Source organism: Carlito syrichta, unplaced genomic scaffold, assembly GCF_000164805.1.
Source record: "Carlito syrichta isolate Samal-C Ts95f unplaced genomic scaffold, Tarsius_syrichta-2.0.1 Scaffold303106, whole genome shotgun sequence".
NCBI classification, from domain to species: domain Eukaryota; kingdom Metazoa; phylum Chordata; class Mammalia; order Primates; family Tarsiidae; genus Carlito; species Carlito syrichta.
The window spans coordinates 710108-722959 of NW_007247202.1; the positions used below are offsets into that span (position 1 = coordinate 710108).

General features: G+C 36.2%; 1 pseudogene; it reads left to right on the forward strand.

Annotated features, from left to right (window-relative positions):
- LOC103260064 overlaps positions 1–9322 on the forward strand; it is an 11901-nt pseudogene extending 2579 nt beyond the window's left edge.
- The last annotated feature ends 3530 nt before the right edge of the window (positions 9323–12852 follow it).

Sequence of the window (12852 nt, forward strand, 5' to 3'; positions counted from 1 at the left end):
GAAGGATCACCAGAGCCCAGCAGGTTGAGGCTGCAGTGGCCGGGAGTGGCCACTGCACTCCCAGTCCAGTCTGGGCAAACAGAGTGAGACTCCAACGCAAAAAAAAAAAAAAAAAAAAATACAAAGGATACAATAAAAATTATATTTTCCTAACCCAAATCCAGAATAGAAATAAAGAGATAGATGCAAAGTCAAATAATTAAAGGTTTAAAATGAACAGAAACTAGAAAATTTTAAACTTTAGAACCACAGATTTGAGAAGAAAACATATACTAAACAAGACAAACAGTGTAACAAAAATAAATTTATACTTAGATACATTTTAGCAAGGCAGGGCATTATAGTCAATAATTATTATTATTATAAGACGAGTAAGAAGGGGAAAAAGAAGAAAGAAAGGTTGTTTTTTGTGTAGTGATTAATATTGCTAGAAGCACTACTAAGCAATGTGTATATATATATTGTATGTGTGCATCTGTTGTATATATGAAGCATATGTATATATATTCTTCACAACTTCCCTATAAGATGGGTGCTATTGTTGTCCAGAAAACACTTGATCAACATCACAGAGCAAATAAATTGCAGAGATGAAATTTCTCCAAAGAGTGAAGAGAAAATAATGCTAATCTAGAATTATCAAAAATCTCTCACAAAACAAGGGCAAATAAAAATATTCCAGTTAAACAAAGTAGTCCTTTCCTCAGAAACTACTAAGAATCTATTTTGGGGCAAGAAGGATAACATTCCAGAACTGACAACTAAGATGGAGAAATAGGGAGCAAAGAATTTTGTTAAAATGTAAATATATCCAAATATTTGTAGAGATTAATGCTTGCAAAAATAACAAAACAATAATATTGACAACAATATTCATATATTATTTAGAACAAAAGACACTGACTAATTTTAAACTTTACTAAATTAAGTATGCATGGTAAAATGTCAAATATGACAACTATAAGAAGAGAAACAGAATGTATAACTTTTAAGCCAGTACAAAAAAAAAGAAATGGGTAAGAAAAACCTAAAAATTACATATTCTTATCTATTCCAAAACAAAACAAAACAAAACCCATGAAAGTAGAAAAATAACACCTGGATACAAATAGGAACTAAAGAAACAAAAGTTTGTAGAAATAAATCTAAACATGTGAATAAACCTGATATATACAAATGAACTACACTGAGAGTTAAAAGACAAAATTTTTCAGATTGGTTGGAAAGGAAAAATTCAGCTATGTTTCTTAAAACGGGCACAATAAATTCCTAAGGACATACAAAGGTTGAATGTTAAAAAAAAAGAAAGAAAGAAAGACTGGGCTCGGTGGCTCAGCCTGTAATCCCAGCACTTTGGAAGCTGAGGTGCCTGAGCCCAGGGGTTCAAGACCAGGCAACTTGGTGAGACCTCATCTCTACAATAAACAATAAATGTTTTAAAAAATTAGCTGGGCGTGGTAGCATGCACCTGTAGTTCCGGCTACTTGGAAGGCTGAGATGGAAGGATCGCCAGAGTCCAGCAGGCTGACACTGGGGTGGCTGAGAGCGTGCCACTGCACTCCAGCCTGGGTGACAGTGTGAGACTCCAACTCAAAATAAAAAAAAAAAGAGATACAAGAAAGATACCTAGGACTTGAGCAAAAGGAAATGAAAACAAAGATGAAGTAGATATATTAACATCAGACAAAACAGACCTTAAGGCAAAACTGTGTTATGAGGAATAAAGAGAGTTATCATGATAAAACGTTTTCTTACTAGAAAAAGTTTACCACTAAATTTTATAAAAATACTAAATGTACCTTAACTGATAAAAAGCAATAATGCTAGAACTACAGTAGCAAATGCTATTGTCAGAGTGAAAGATTTACACACCTCCCTCCTTTTTTTTCTAATACAAAATATAAAAATATGGGAGATTTGAGGAACAAAATGTAAAGATATGGAAAATTTAAGGACCATGTATAAAATCCTATGCCAAATAACTAGAGACTACACATTCTTCTCAAGTACATATATATCATTTATAAGAACAGACTATATAGTAAGCCATAAAGCAAGTCTTAACAAATTCAACAGAATTGTTATCATAGAGATGATATTTTCTGACTATAATTCAAAGTTGTACATGAACAACAAAATTAAATATATTTCTCAAAACCTATATATGTGTGAATTTTAAAACACAGTTTTAAATAACATATCAAAGAAGAAATATTTTAAAAGTTAGAACTGAATGAAACACAATATATCAAAACTATGAAATGAAGTGAAACCAGTATTTTAAAGGAAACTTAACTTTTAAAATCTGCTTATACTTCTGCAAAGTCAAGGAAGCCATCAAGAAAGCAGGGAGACAGCCCACAGACTGGGAAAAAGTATTTGCCAACTCCATGTCTAACAAAGGCCTAACATCTAGAGTCTGCAAGGAACTCAAACATGCTGAAAAGAAAAAAAAACAACCCCATTGCAAAGTGGGCAAAAGATATGAACAGACACCTCTCAAAAGAAGACATACGAGCAGCCAACAGATACATGAAGAAATGTTCAACCTCACTAGTTATCCAGGAGATGCAAATTAAAACTACACTGAGATATCACCTAACTCCAGTCAGAATGGCCATTATCAATAACTCAAAAAATAATAGATGCTGGAGAGGACGTGGTGAAAAGGGAACACTTCTACACTGTTGGTGGGAGTGTAAACTACTGCAGCCTCTGTGGAAATCAGTGCAGCAATTCCTAAAAGCTCTAAAAACTGACCTTCCATATGACCCTGCAATCCCCCTACTGGGAATAAACCCTGAAGAACTCAGATCACTCTATAGAAAAGATACCTGCACATGTATGTTTATCGCAGCATTGTTCACAATAGCAAGATCATGGAACCAACCATGCTGTCCATCAAAAGAGGACTGGATTTTTAAAAAGTGGTATATATACACAATGGAATATTACACAGTCATAAAAAAGAACAAAATCATGAATTTTGCAGCAACCTGAATGGAATTAGAGTTTATAATACTGAGTGATCTCTCACAGAAACAAAGATCTGAGTATCACATGTTCTCACTCATAAGTGGACCTTGAACAATTATTGTAATACTATGAGAAAAGGATTGACAGTGGTGGAAAACTATGGGAGGGGTGGGGAGGGGAAGGGTGGTGGATTAACGGTAGTCAATATCTGTCTGGGGACAGGGGGGCACACCTCATCAACAAGGGTACCTGCACAATGCATATTTGTATACCTAACTCTTAACTGTACTCCATAATTTTAAAATAAAAAATACGTATTAAAAATAAAAATAAATAAATAAATAAAATCTGCTTATAATGAAGACAGGCTTAAAATTGTTGTGTTAAACATATTTTAAGGTTATAAAATATATACTACATATAATTCTGAATAGTACAATGAGAGATCAGCAAAGACCAAAAATGGTTCTTTGAAAAGAATACTAAAATAAATAAATATCTCCTAAGGTTGAACAAGAGAAGAAAGAAAAATGTTCCCTCCAGCTGACAATCTATTAAATAAGATACTAAATAGAATTTTGCAAAAGTATAAAATAATGCCATTTTCTTCATCAGTTTTTTGAGATATATTGATTTTCATGAAAATGCTAATTACATTAATATGTAATTAACTTATTCAGTTATTTTAAATTAGTAAATATTTTTTAAATGTCTAAATTTTAATTTATAATATGGTAAGCATTATTAGATTTTTAAACTCTAAACAAAATCTCTTTTTGGTACTTAATAATTTTTAAGATTATAAAGAGGTCTTATGATAGCTAATTTTACGTTCCAACTTTCCAAGTTATGGTGCACAGATATTTGGTCAAGCATCAGTCTACGTATCTCTGTGAACATATGTTTTATATAAGGTTAACATTTAAATCAGTAGACTTTGAGTAAAGCTAATAACTCTCCATAATGTGAGTGGACCTCACTTAATCAGTTGAAGGCCTGAAAAGAAAAAGACTAAGGTTTCCCCACCCAAGTAAGAAGGAATTCCTCCTGCACACTGCCTTCAGAGTCAAGCTGCAACATCAAGCATCAGATCTTCCCTGGGTCTCTAGCCTGCTGACCTGTCCTGCAATTTCAGACTTGACAGGCCACACAATCACATGAACCAATTCATTAAAATCTCTTTTCTCTCTCCCCTCTCTCTTCTCCTCTTTCTTTTTACAAACTCTCTCTCTCTCTGTATATTTATACACACACATACACAAACACAAACACTCACACCCTATTGATTTTATTTCACTAGAGAACCTTCGTGAATACAGATCCTGACCAAAAGTTTGAGAACTGATACTGTGAAAGGGGGCTTAAAAAAACATCTACAATGTCAAAAATTAAACTAAACATGTACTCAGCCTTTGCACAGTTTGAAAAAAAAAAAAAGTTCCCTTCCTGGAAACTGGCAACAGCATTTGCTGGCTAGGTTAAACTGTTTAACAGCTTTTTTTTTTTTTTTTTGCTTCTGTGAACCACACTTGCATTGCTTGAAAGTTACCTAGGTCTCCAGGATGTTGTGGTTTGGCCCACTTGGAAAGTCCCAATGTGGTTAAGCCCCACATAAGCAAGCCCCTACAGCTAATGAGGGCCCTTGCTGTGGGACTGTCAGGTCCAACAGGCAAGTGGCTGCCGGCCTGGCTCTTGACTACATAAGACCTCTCCTTTTTATAACTTTTTGTGTTGGTGTCTGTGAATTAAGCACTTGGTCCCTATTTCAATACCCTAGAGAAACTTTTGCATGTGTCTCCAATATATATATTTCCAAATACACAGAATGTTTACTGAAGATTTCTTGCATTACCAAAAGTTGTATATCATCCAAATAACATGACAGTAGCATACATGAATAAATAAAATATGGGAAAGTTACACAATGCATATTATACAGCAGTGAAAATGAATAAACTACACCATTATATAACGATGTAGACAAATTGTAGAAACATTATGTTGAACAAAAAAAACGAGATTCAGATTACTACACCCATTAGGGTATATTTTAATGAAGTAAAAATCATATATATTCAAATATATAATATACATGTATCACTATATTTGTGAATACGTGCACATAAAATACAATAATTTAGAAAAATAGGTAATAGCATTCAAAATATCCAGGATGAGTATCTCTAGGTGCTGAATAGGGGCTTGGGTAGAGGAGGTAATTTCTATCTCATTAAGTAATTATATCTATTGATGAGCTATTGCTATGTAACAAACTTCAATTTCAGTTGCTTAAAACAACAGTTAGTTTATTCTTGCTCATGGTTTTTTTTTGTAGGTGAGCTTCAGGCTGTGGTAGTTGGGCACTTCGGCTGTCCCATATAGATCTGCGGGAGCAACTTGGTTCTACACAAGCGCCTTCTGTGGCTGAGTCTGAATGGTGGTTTTTAACACAGGAAATACAGGTGAGCAAGTCACACCATGGGTGCACATGCCAAGCCTTTGCTTGCTTGATATCAGCTAATATCTCACTGTTCAAAACAAGTTGTATGAACCAATAGGAAGTCTAGGGGTAGAAGAGTACACTATTTCTAGGGACTGGAGAAGTGAGGAAGAAATATTTTGAATAATAATTCAATTGATCACAATCATTTTGTTTTCGTTATAGGCTGAATTTTTCAGGTATTTGATTTATTTTTTATGCTTTACTTATTCCATAACTATTTCATATAGCAAATATTTCATAATAAAATTAAATATAAATTTATGCCAGAAAAAGGGAAAAAGTACCACCATTAAAAAAGCTAAAGATGTTGGTTTCATTGGTTTTCATTGTTTTATCAGAATATATATATATACACACACACATATATGCACATATATATATATATATACACACACACAACTATTCATAGCATCTAGAAATATACATCAATCATTTTTTTAGAATAAAACTAAAAACATTATTCAAGTGCACATTTTATTAACTGGTATCTAATGTATTTTAATAAATCTTTTTGCAGCAAAGAAGAAAAAGTTAGGAAAAGAAATTATTGCTAATTGTAAATTATCTCCATACTATTACTCTCACTAAAACTATTGCAAGTTGTCAGGAAAATAAGGTTTATACAGTAATCTAGCTAAACATTATGAGTCTGCAGGGATTGGTAATTATTTTATCAGCATACAGGATTCAAAGCAGTATGTTGCATATTGATTATACATTTGTATGTGCTAAATGCATATTTAAATTGTGTCCATTCCTCCATGGATAACTCTTTTAATCATTTATTAAAACTTCTCATCATAGTCTTTCTTGCTAACAGTTCCTCATTCTTCAAGCCTATTCAATTGTTCTTTGTTATTTTCTAACTTCACTGTCAATTCCATCAGTGTGTGGAGGTCTCCTCCTTTATGCCTTCCAATCCTATCCTTTTTTCCTATGGAGAATTTTTTTAAAATTTTTATTTTTTGCTAATGGTGCTTTATACCATACCTTCTGTTTGGCACTAATTGCTCTGAAAATTATTTTGGCAGTTTATAAACCACACACACATAAACCGTACAAAAATCATATCAAGTTTGGGTCAAACCAATTTATAGTTTGCAAATAAAAAACATTAAGTATGAATTATTTTTAGAAACTCATTATACTATCTGTAATTGCTTCACTCTACCTTTTGCATATATTTTAAAAATTTATTTTAAAGATGTGGGGTACAATTCAGGATTAGGTAGATGAGTGGTCATCATACAGGTAAAATTTAGGTTTGCCTTTGGACCCCACTTTGGTTTGAGATCAAGCAATCTTAATAATATCATGTGCATTTCCCAGCACCCTGGCAGTTTCATGCTACTGCCAATCCCTTTCTTACAGTATTATGATATATGTTCAGGGTCCATTTATGAGTGAGAACACGTGGTACCCAGTTCTTTGTTTCTGTGATAGATCACTGAGTATTAAAGAATCTAAATTCATCTAGATTGCTGCGAAGTCCATCATTTTGTCCTTTATTGTTGCATAATATTTCACTATGTATATGCACTACATTTTTTTACCTCCAGTCCACTTTTGATGGAAGCAGGGTTGGTTCCATGTTTTTGCTATTGTGAATAATGCTACAATAAACACACATGTGCAGGTATCTTTTTTTTATAGAATGATTTGAGTTCCTCGGGGTATATTTCCAGAAGGGGATTGTGAGGTTGTATGGAAAGTCAATTTTTAGATCTTTTAGGAATCGCCACACTGTTTTCTACAGAGGTTGCCCTAGTTTACACTCCCATTAATGATGTAAAAGCATTCCCTTTTCCCTGCATCCTCTCCAGCACCTTTTGTTTTTTGAGTTATTGATGATGGCCATCTTAATTGGAGTTAGGTGATATCTCAGTGTGGTTTTAATTCTTTGACGGTTAGTGAAGTTGAGCTTTTTTTTTTTTTTTTTTAATGTATCTGTTAGCTGCTCATAAACGATGCTGGGCAAACTGTCTGACCACATGCAGAAGATTGAAACAGGACCCCTACCTATCACCAAACACAAAACTCAACTCTAAATGGATCAAAGACCTAAATGTAAAACCTCAAACTATAAGAAAACGCAGGAGACACCCTTATGGAAATTGGAATAGGCAACCAATTCCTGATCAAAACCCCAGATGCCCATGCCATAGGACATAAGATAGGCAAGTGGGACCTCATTAAACCAAAAAGCTTCTGCAAAGCACAAGAAACCAAAAAGAGAGCAGGGAGAGAGCTCCCCACAGAATGGGAAGAAATGTTCTCTAACTATATATCTGACAAAGGTCTAACACCCAGGATCTACAAGGAACTCAAATGCACTGAAAGAAAAAAAAAAGCCTTATTAAAAAGTGGCAAAAACATATGAATAGACACTCCTTTTGCAATTTTTTAATGAGAATTATTGGTATTTTTCAGACTTAGTACTTAACTGCAGAAATATGAGTTTATTGCCATTAAAAATGACTTTTGTTTTGAGAACTAAATATTTTACAGCCTCCAGGCTGATGTTTATCACTTTTTTTTTTTTTTTGCAGTTTGCTAAAGTGTTTCATCAAAGAAGGGTGGAGCAAAAGTGTAGAAGCAAGAAGACTTGGTTGGTTTCTTATTCTGGCTCTGCTAAACAACCTGGGGAACCTTGCACTGGTCATTGAATATACTTAACATCTATGAAATTCACTATATTTGGAAATATGGGTGATCAAGTATGCTTGCTATACCTGTAAAGGTTGTTTTGAAGATCTAGTAAGAGAACTTTTACAAAAGCACATTTTAAATTCTAGGTATCCTTCAAACTGAAGATTATTTTCTAAAAGGTATTTTCTTGTTATGTCTAGTTAAATTCTTATATAGAATTGCTTATCTCTATTTCTATAAGTAGTGGAATGAAATAAATTACTGCGGTTCTATTGTAGTCCCATTTATTTACCTGTGTCTGTCTACTCAATAGGACTATTTGAATTTATAAAAAGACTATCAGTTACAATGTTCTCAGTTACCATACAATATGTATGTATTAATTTCATGCAACAAAATAAAATATAACCCATATCTAATTTAATTAAATTACCATATCTTCTTGCATTGTCTTTGGGTAAAAGATATTTTAGTTTTACTGAGCTTATAAAATATTAGAAAAATTCACTTAGAATTTAGATTACTTGAAAAATACTAAGATATATTTGAGATACATTTAGTGCACTTTTTGTGAGAGCCCCTCTCAAACTTAAAGAGCTGAAATAAAAGGGCAGTCTCCGAGATGGGGAAGGAGGCGTCTTGGCCCGGGCGCGGCGGCGGCAGCGCCCCAGAGAGGCTGCGCTTGTCGGCCACAGACCGCTACATCGTGCACGAGGTCTGCAATGGGGAGAACGCCCAAGACCAGTTTGAGGACGAGCTGGAGCAGACCCGGCAAGCCCAGTACAAGAACATTGTGATCGAGGCCACCTGCATCGGCGATGAGATGTCTCGCTGGATGACTTGTGCGCAACTGCCTACACAAGACGGCCGTGCTGGCGGGCACCGCCTGCCTCTTCGCCTTGTTGGCGCTGCCCTTAGATTATTCCCACTACATCTCCCTGCCCACTGGCGTGCTAAGCCTGGCCTGCTGCACCCTCTACGGAATCTCCTGGCAGTTTGACCCTTGCTACAAGTATCAAGTGGAGTTATGATGCCTATAAACTGTCCCACCTACCTCTGCACACACTCACCTCCTCCACCCCAGTGGTGCTGGTCCAGAAGGACGAGCTGCACAGAAAGAGACTGCACAACACGGTAGGACTGGCTGCCCTGGTGTACTGTGTAAAGAAGATTTACCAACGCTACGCCGTATGATTTCAGTAGAATCGCAGAGAAGCAAAACCACCCAGCCCACAAGAGACAATAGAATATTCAGGTTGCCACAGTAACATTTTTTTGCTCTGTGAGGCAGGGGAACCTGGGAAAATGTTTGGTTTAATATTTGTTATTAAACACACACACACACACACACACACACACAGATCACGAGTGTACCAAGGGTTTTTTCAGCTCATTACACTAAGATGTGAATTTCCATAACCCAAGAAGGGGGTCCGAGGCTGTGGAAGTCGAACTGGGCAGTGGAATGCTGATGGAAGCAAACACTACTGAGGGAGTGTGGACATGCTTGGGGTGGGGAGCGGTCTTTAAGTACATTGTTTAACTGTCCCATCCAGAGCCAACCAGAAGCTATTGACCATTAAAATTATGAGAATTTCAAAAAACAAAATGAAAATAAAAGAGAAATAAAAGGGCTGCTTTCATGCATGTTTCTTTAAACCCAGGGCTGAGGGTGAAAGGTGAGGACAGTGAGAAACAGCAAAGGAAACACAAATCCACACAGAGAATGGTCTTGGTTTCCTGGAGCAAAGGGTTCCCATGTCAAAGCACTTCACTCCCAAATACTATGCCCTTCTTTTGTGCAGAAATCTAAGAATCATACATAAAAGGAATGAGAAGACAGCATTGTGTGCAGCTATTACAGACTCTAGTAAACCAAGAGAGGTAGCTGTGAGAATTAAGGAGAAAACAGCCACTGCCTAAATAGCTCAGAGAAGTTCAGGAAGTATGTGATTATACAGGAAGACTGAACTCAAGAAAGTAGAGAAATAGAGAAAGCTGAAAAACATTTGCATGATGGTCAAGAAAGACCTAGGAATAGTTGTAACTTTGCATTGAGTTTCTCGCAAAGGGACTCTGGAAGTCTGCCTTAATTGCCCTGAACAACAGGGTGGGTTGAGTTCAAAAGGAGAATGGTGTGTAGTGTAACACAGAAAAGGAGTAACCTCCAGACTAAGACCTTCCATACCTCACACCAGAACCACCGCCCTATCTTGTATGATTGCATTGCATAGACCTCCAAGGTCAACTTGGCCATTTGCTTAAACACCTTCAACTGCATTTTTTCCTTTTATTGTTAGTTGACAGGTAATAATTGTACATATTTATGAGATATGGAGTTATATTTTGATACATGTATGTGATGTGTAATGATCCAACCCAGGTAATTAGCATATAATGGAAATTATATCCATTTCCTCAAACATTTAGCATTTCTTTGTGCTGGAAGCAATAAAAATCTTCCTTTTTAGTTTTCTGAAACTATGCAACAAGTTGTCGGTACCTATATTTATTCTACAGGGCTATAGAACACTAGAACTTTTTATTCCTATCTAGCTGTAATGTTGTATCCTTTAACAGTTCTCTTCCTATTATTTCTACCACCCACCCTACCTAATAACCATAGTTTTACTCTTTACTTCCATGAGCTCAGTATTTTTTAGCTGCCACATATGAATGAGAACATGCAGTATCTGTCTCTCTATACCTGGCTTATTTCACTTAACATAAAGACCTCCAAGGTCATATGCTGCTGCATATGACAGGATTCCATTCTTTTTTTTATAGCTAAATAGTATTCCAAGGCCAGGTACCGTGGCTCACACCTCCCAGTACTTTGGGAGGCCAAGGCGAGAGGATTGCCTGAGCCCACGGGTTCGAGACCAGCCTGGGCAACTTGGTGAGACTTCATCTCTAAAATAAATAAATAAATAAATAAAATTAGCTGGGCATGGTGGCGCATGTCTGTAGTTCCAGCTACTTAGAAGGCTGAGGCAGGAGGACCACCTGAACCTAGCAAGTCAAGGCTGTGGTGAGGTGATCATGAGCGTGCCACTGTCCTCCAGGCTGGGCGACAGAGTGAGACTTCAACTCAAAAAAAAAAAAAAAAGAAAAACACAGTTTAAATAGTATTCCATGTGTATACACAGCAGACTTTTTTATTCATTTATCTAACGAAGGACATTTAGGTGGATTCCATACCTTTGCTACTGTGGATAGTGCTACAATAAACATGGGATATCCTGATTTCCTTTCCTTTGGATAAATACACAGTAGTGGAATTGCTTTTTCATATGGTATTTCTCTAGTTTTTTGAGTAACTTCCATACTGCTTTCCATAATGGCTGCACTGATTTATATTCCCAACAAAAGTATATATGGGTTCCCTTTTCTCTGCATTCTTACCAGTATTTTTTATTTTCTGTCTTTTTGATAAAGTTATTTTAAGTAGGGTGAGATAATATCTCATTGTGGTTTTGATTTGCATTTCCTGATTATTAGTAATGTTCAGAATTTTTTCATATACCTGTTAGCTATTTGTATGTTTTCTTTCGATAAATATCTATTTAGATCCACCTACTTTTTAGTGGGTTTTTTTTTTTTTTGCTGTTCAGTTGCTTGAGTTCCTTGTATATTCTGAGTATTAAACCCTTTTCAGATAAAGTGTTCATAAATATTTATTTAACAATTTAAAAATATTTCTTTTGCACTGTATTATATTTCATTATACACTGTACTATATAATGAAATAATTACACAACTCATTGTAATGCAGAATCAGTAGGAACCCTGAGTTTGTTTCCCTGCAACTAGATAGTCCCCTCTGGGGGTGATGGGAGACAGTGTGTTGCTTATGTCCAGTCTACTCCGTAATCACGTTTCAGTTGCTGTCACCGCAGAAAACCCTGCTTCACAAAGATAGGATGTTGGAAATGGAAGCAGGCTTTTCAGTGCTGATCTGAGAGGAGGCGGAGCTCAGGCAGTAATGTGAGTGATGGGGAATGACTGTAAAAACAGATGATTTATTAACGAAATAAATTTACAGCCACTCCCCACTGCTCATATTACTACCTGAGCTCTGCCTCCTGTCAGATCATGACTGAAATAACAACAGATGCTGGTGTAGGTGTAGAGAAAAGGGAACACTTCTACACCGTTGTTGGGAGTGCAAGCTAGCTCAGCCTCTATGGAAAGCAGTGTGGCAATTCCTAAAAGAATTAAAAATTAACCTTCCATATGATCCAGCAATTCCTTTCCTGGAAATATACCCAGAGTAATATAAATTGTTCTATAAAAAAGACACCTGCACGTGCATGTTTATAACTGCACTACTCACAATAGCCAAAATATAGAACCACCCCTACTGCCCATGGAAAGTGGATTGGATAAAGAAAAAGTAGTGTATATACACGGAGTACTACATAGCCATAAAGAAGAACAAAATCATGGACTTCGCAGCAAACTGGATGGAGTTGGAGACCATCATACTTAGTGATCTGTCACAGAAACAAAGAACTGAATCCCACATGCTCTCACTTATAAGTGGGACCTGAACGTTAATCACATTAGCACAAAGGAGGGAGGGGGAAGGGGAGGTGGGTAGAAGGGGCATGACACAACACAAAGAGCTCCTAAACCAGGGGTAGTGAGGACCAGTTGAAAACCCAAGTTTACCTGCATGCAGCCTACCGGCAGTGGTCTGTGGTCTGGGGGTTGGGGACTCC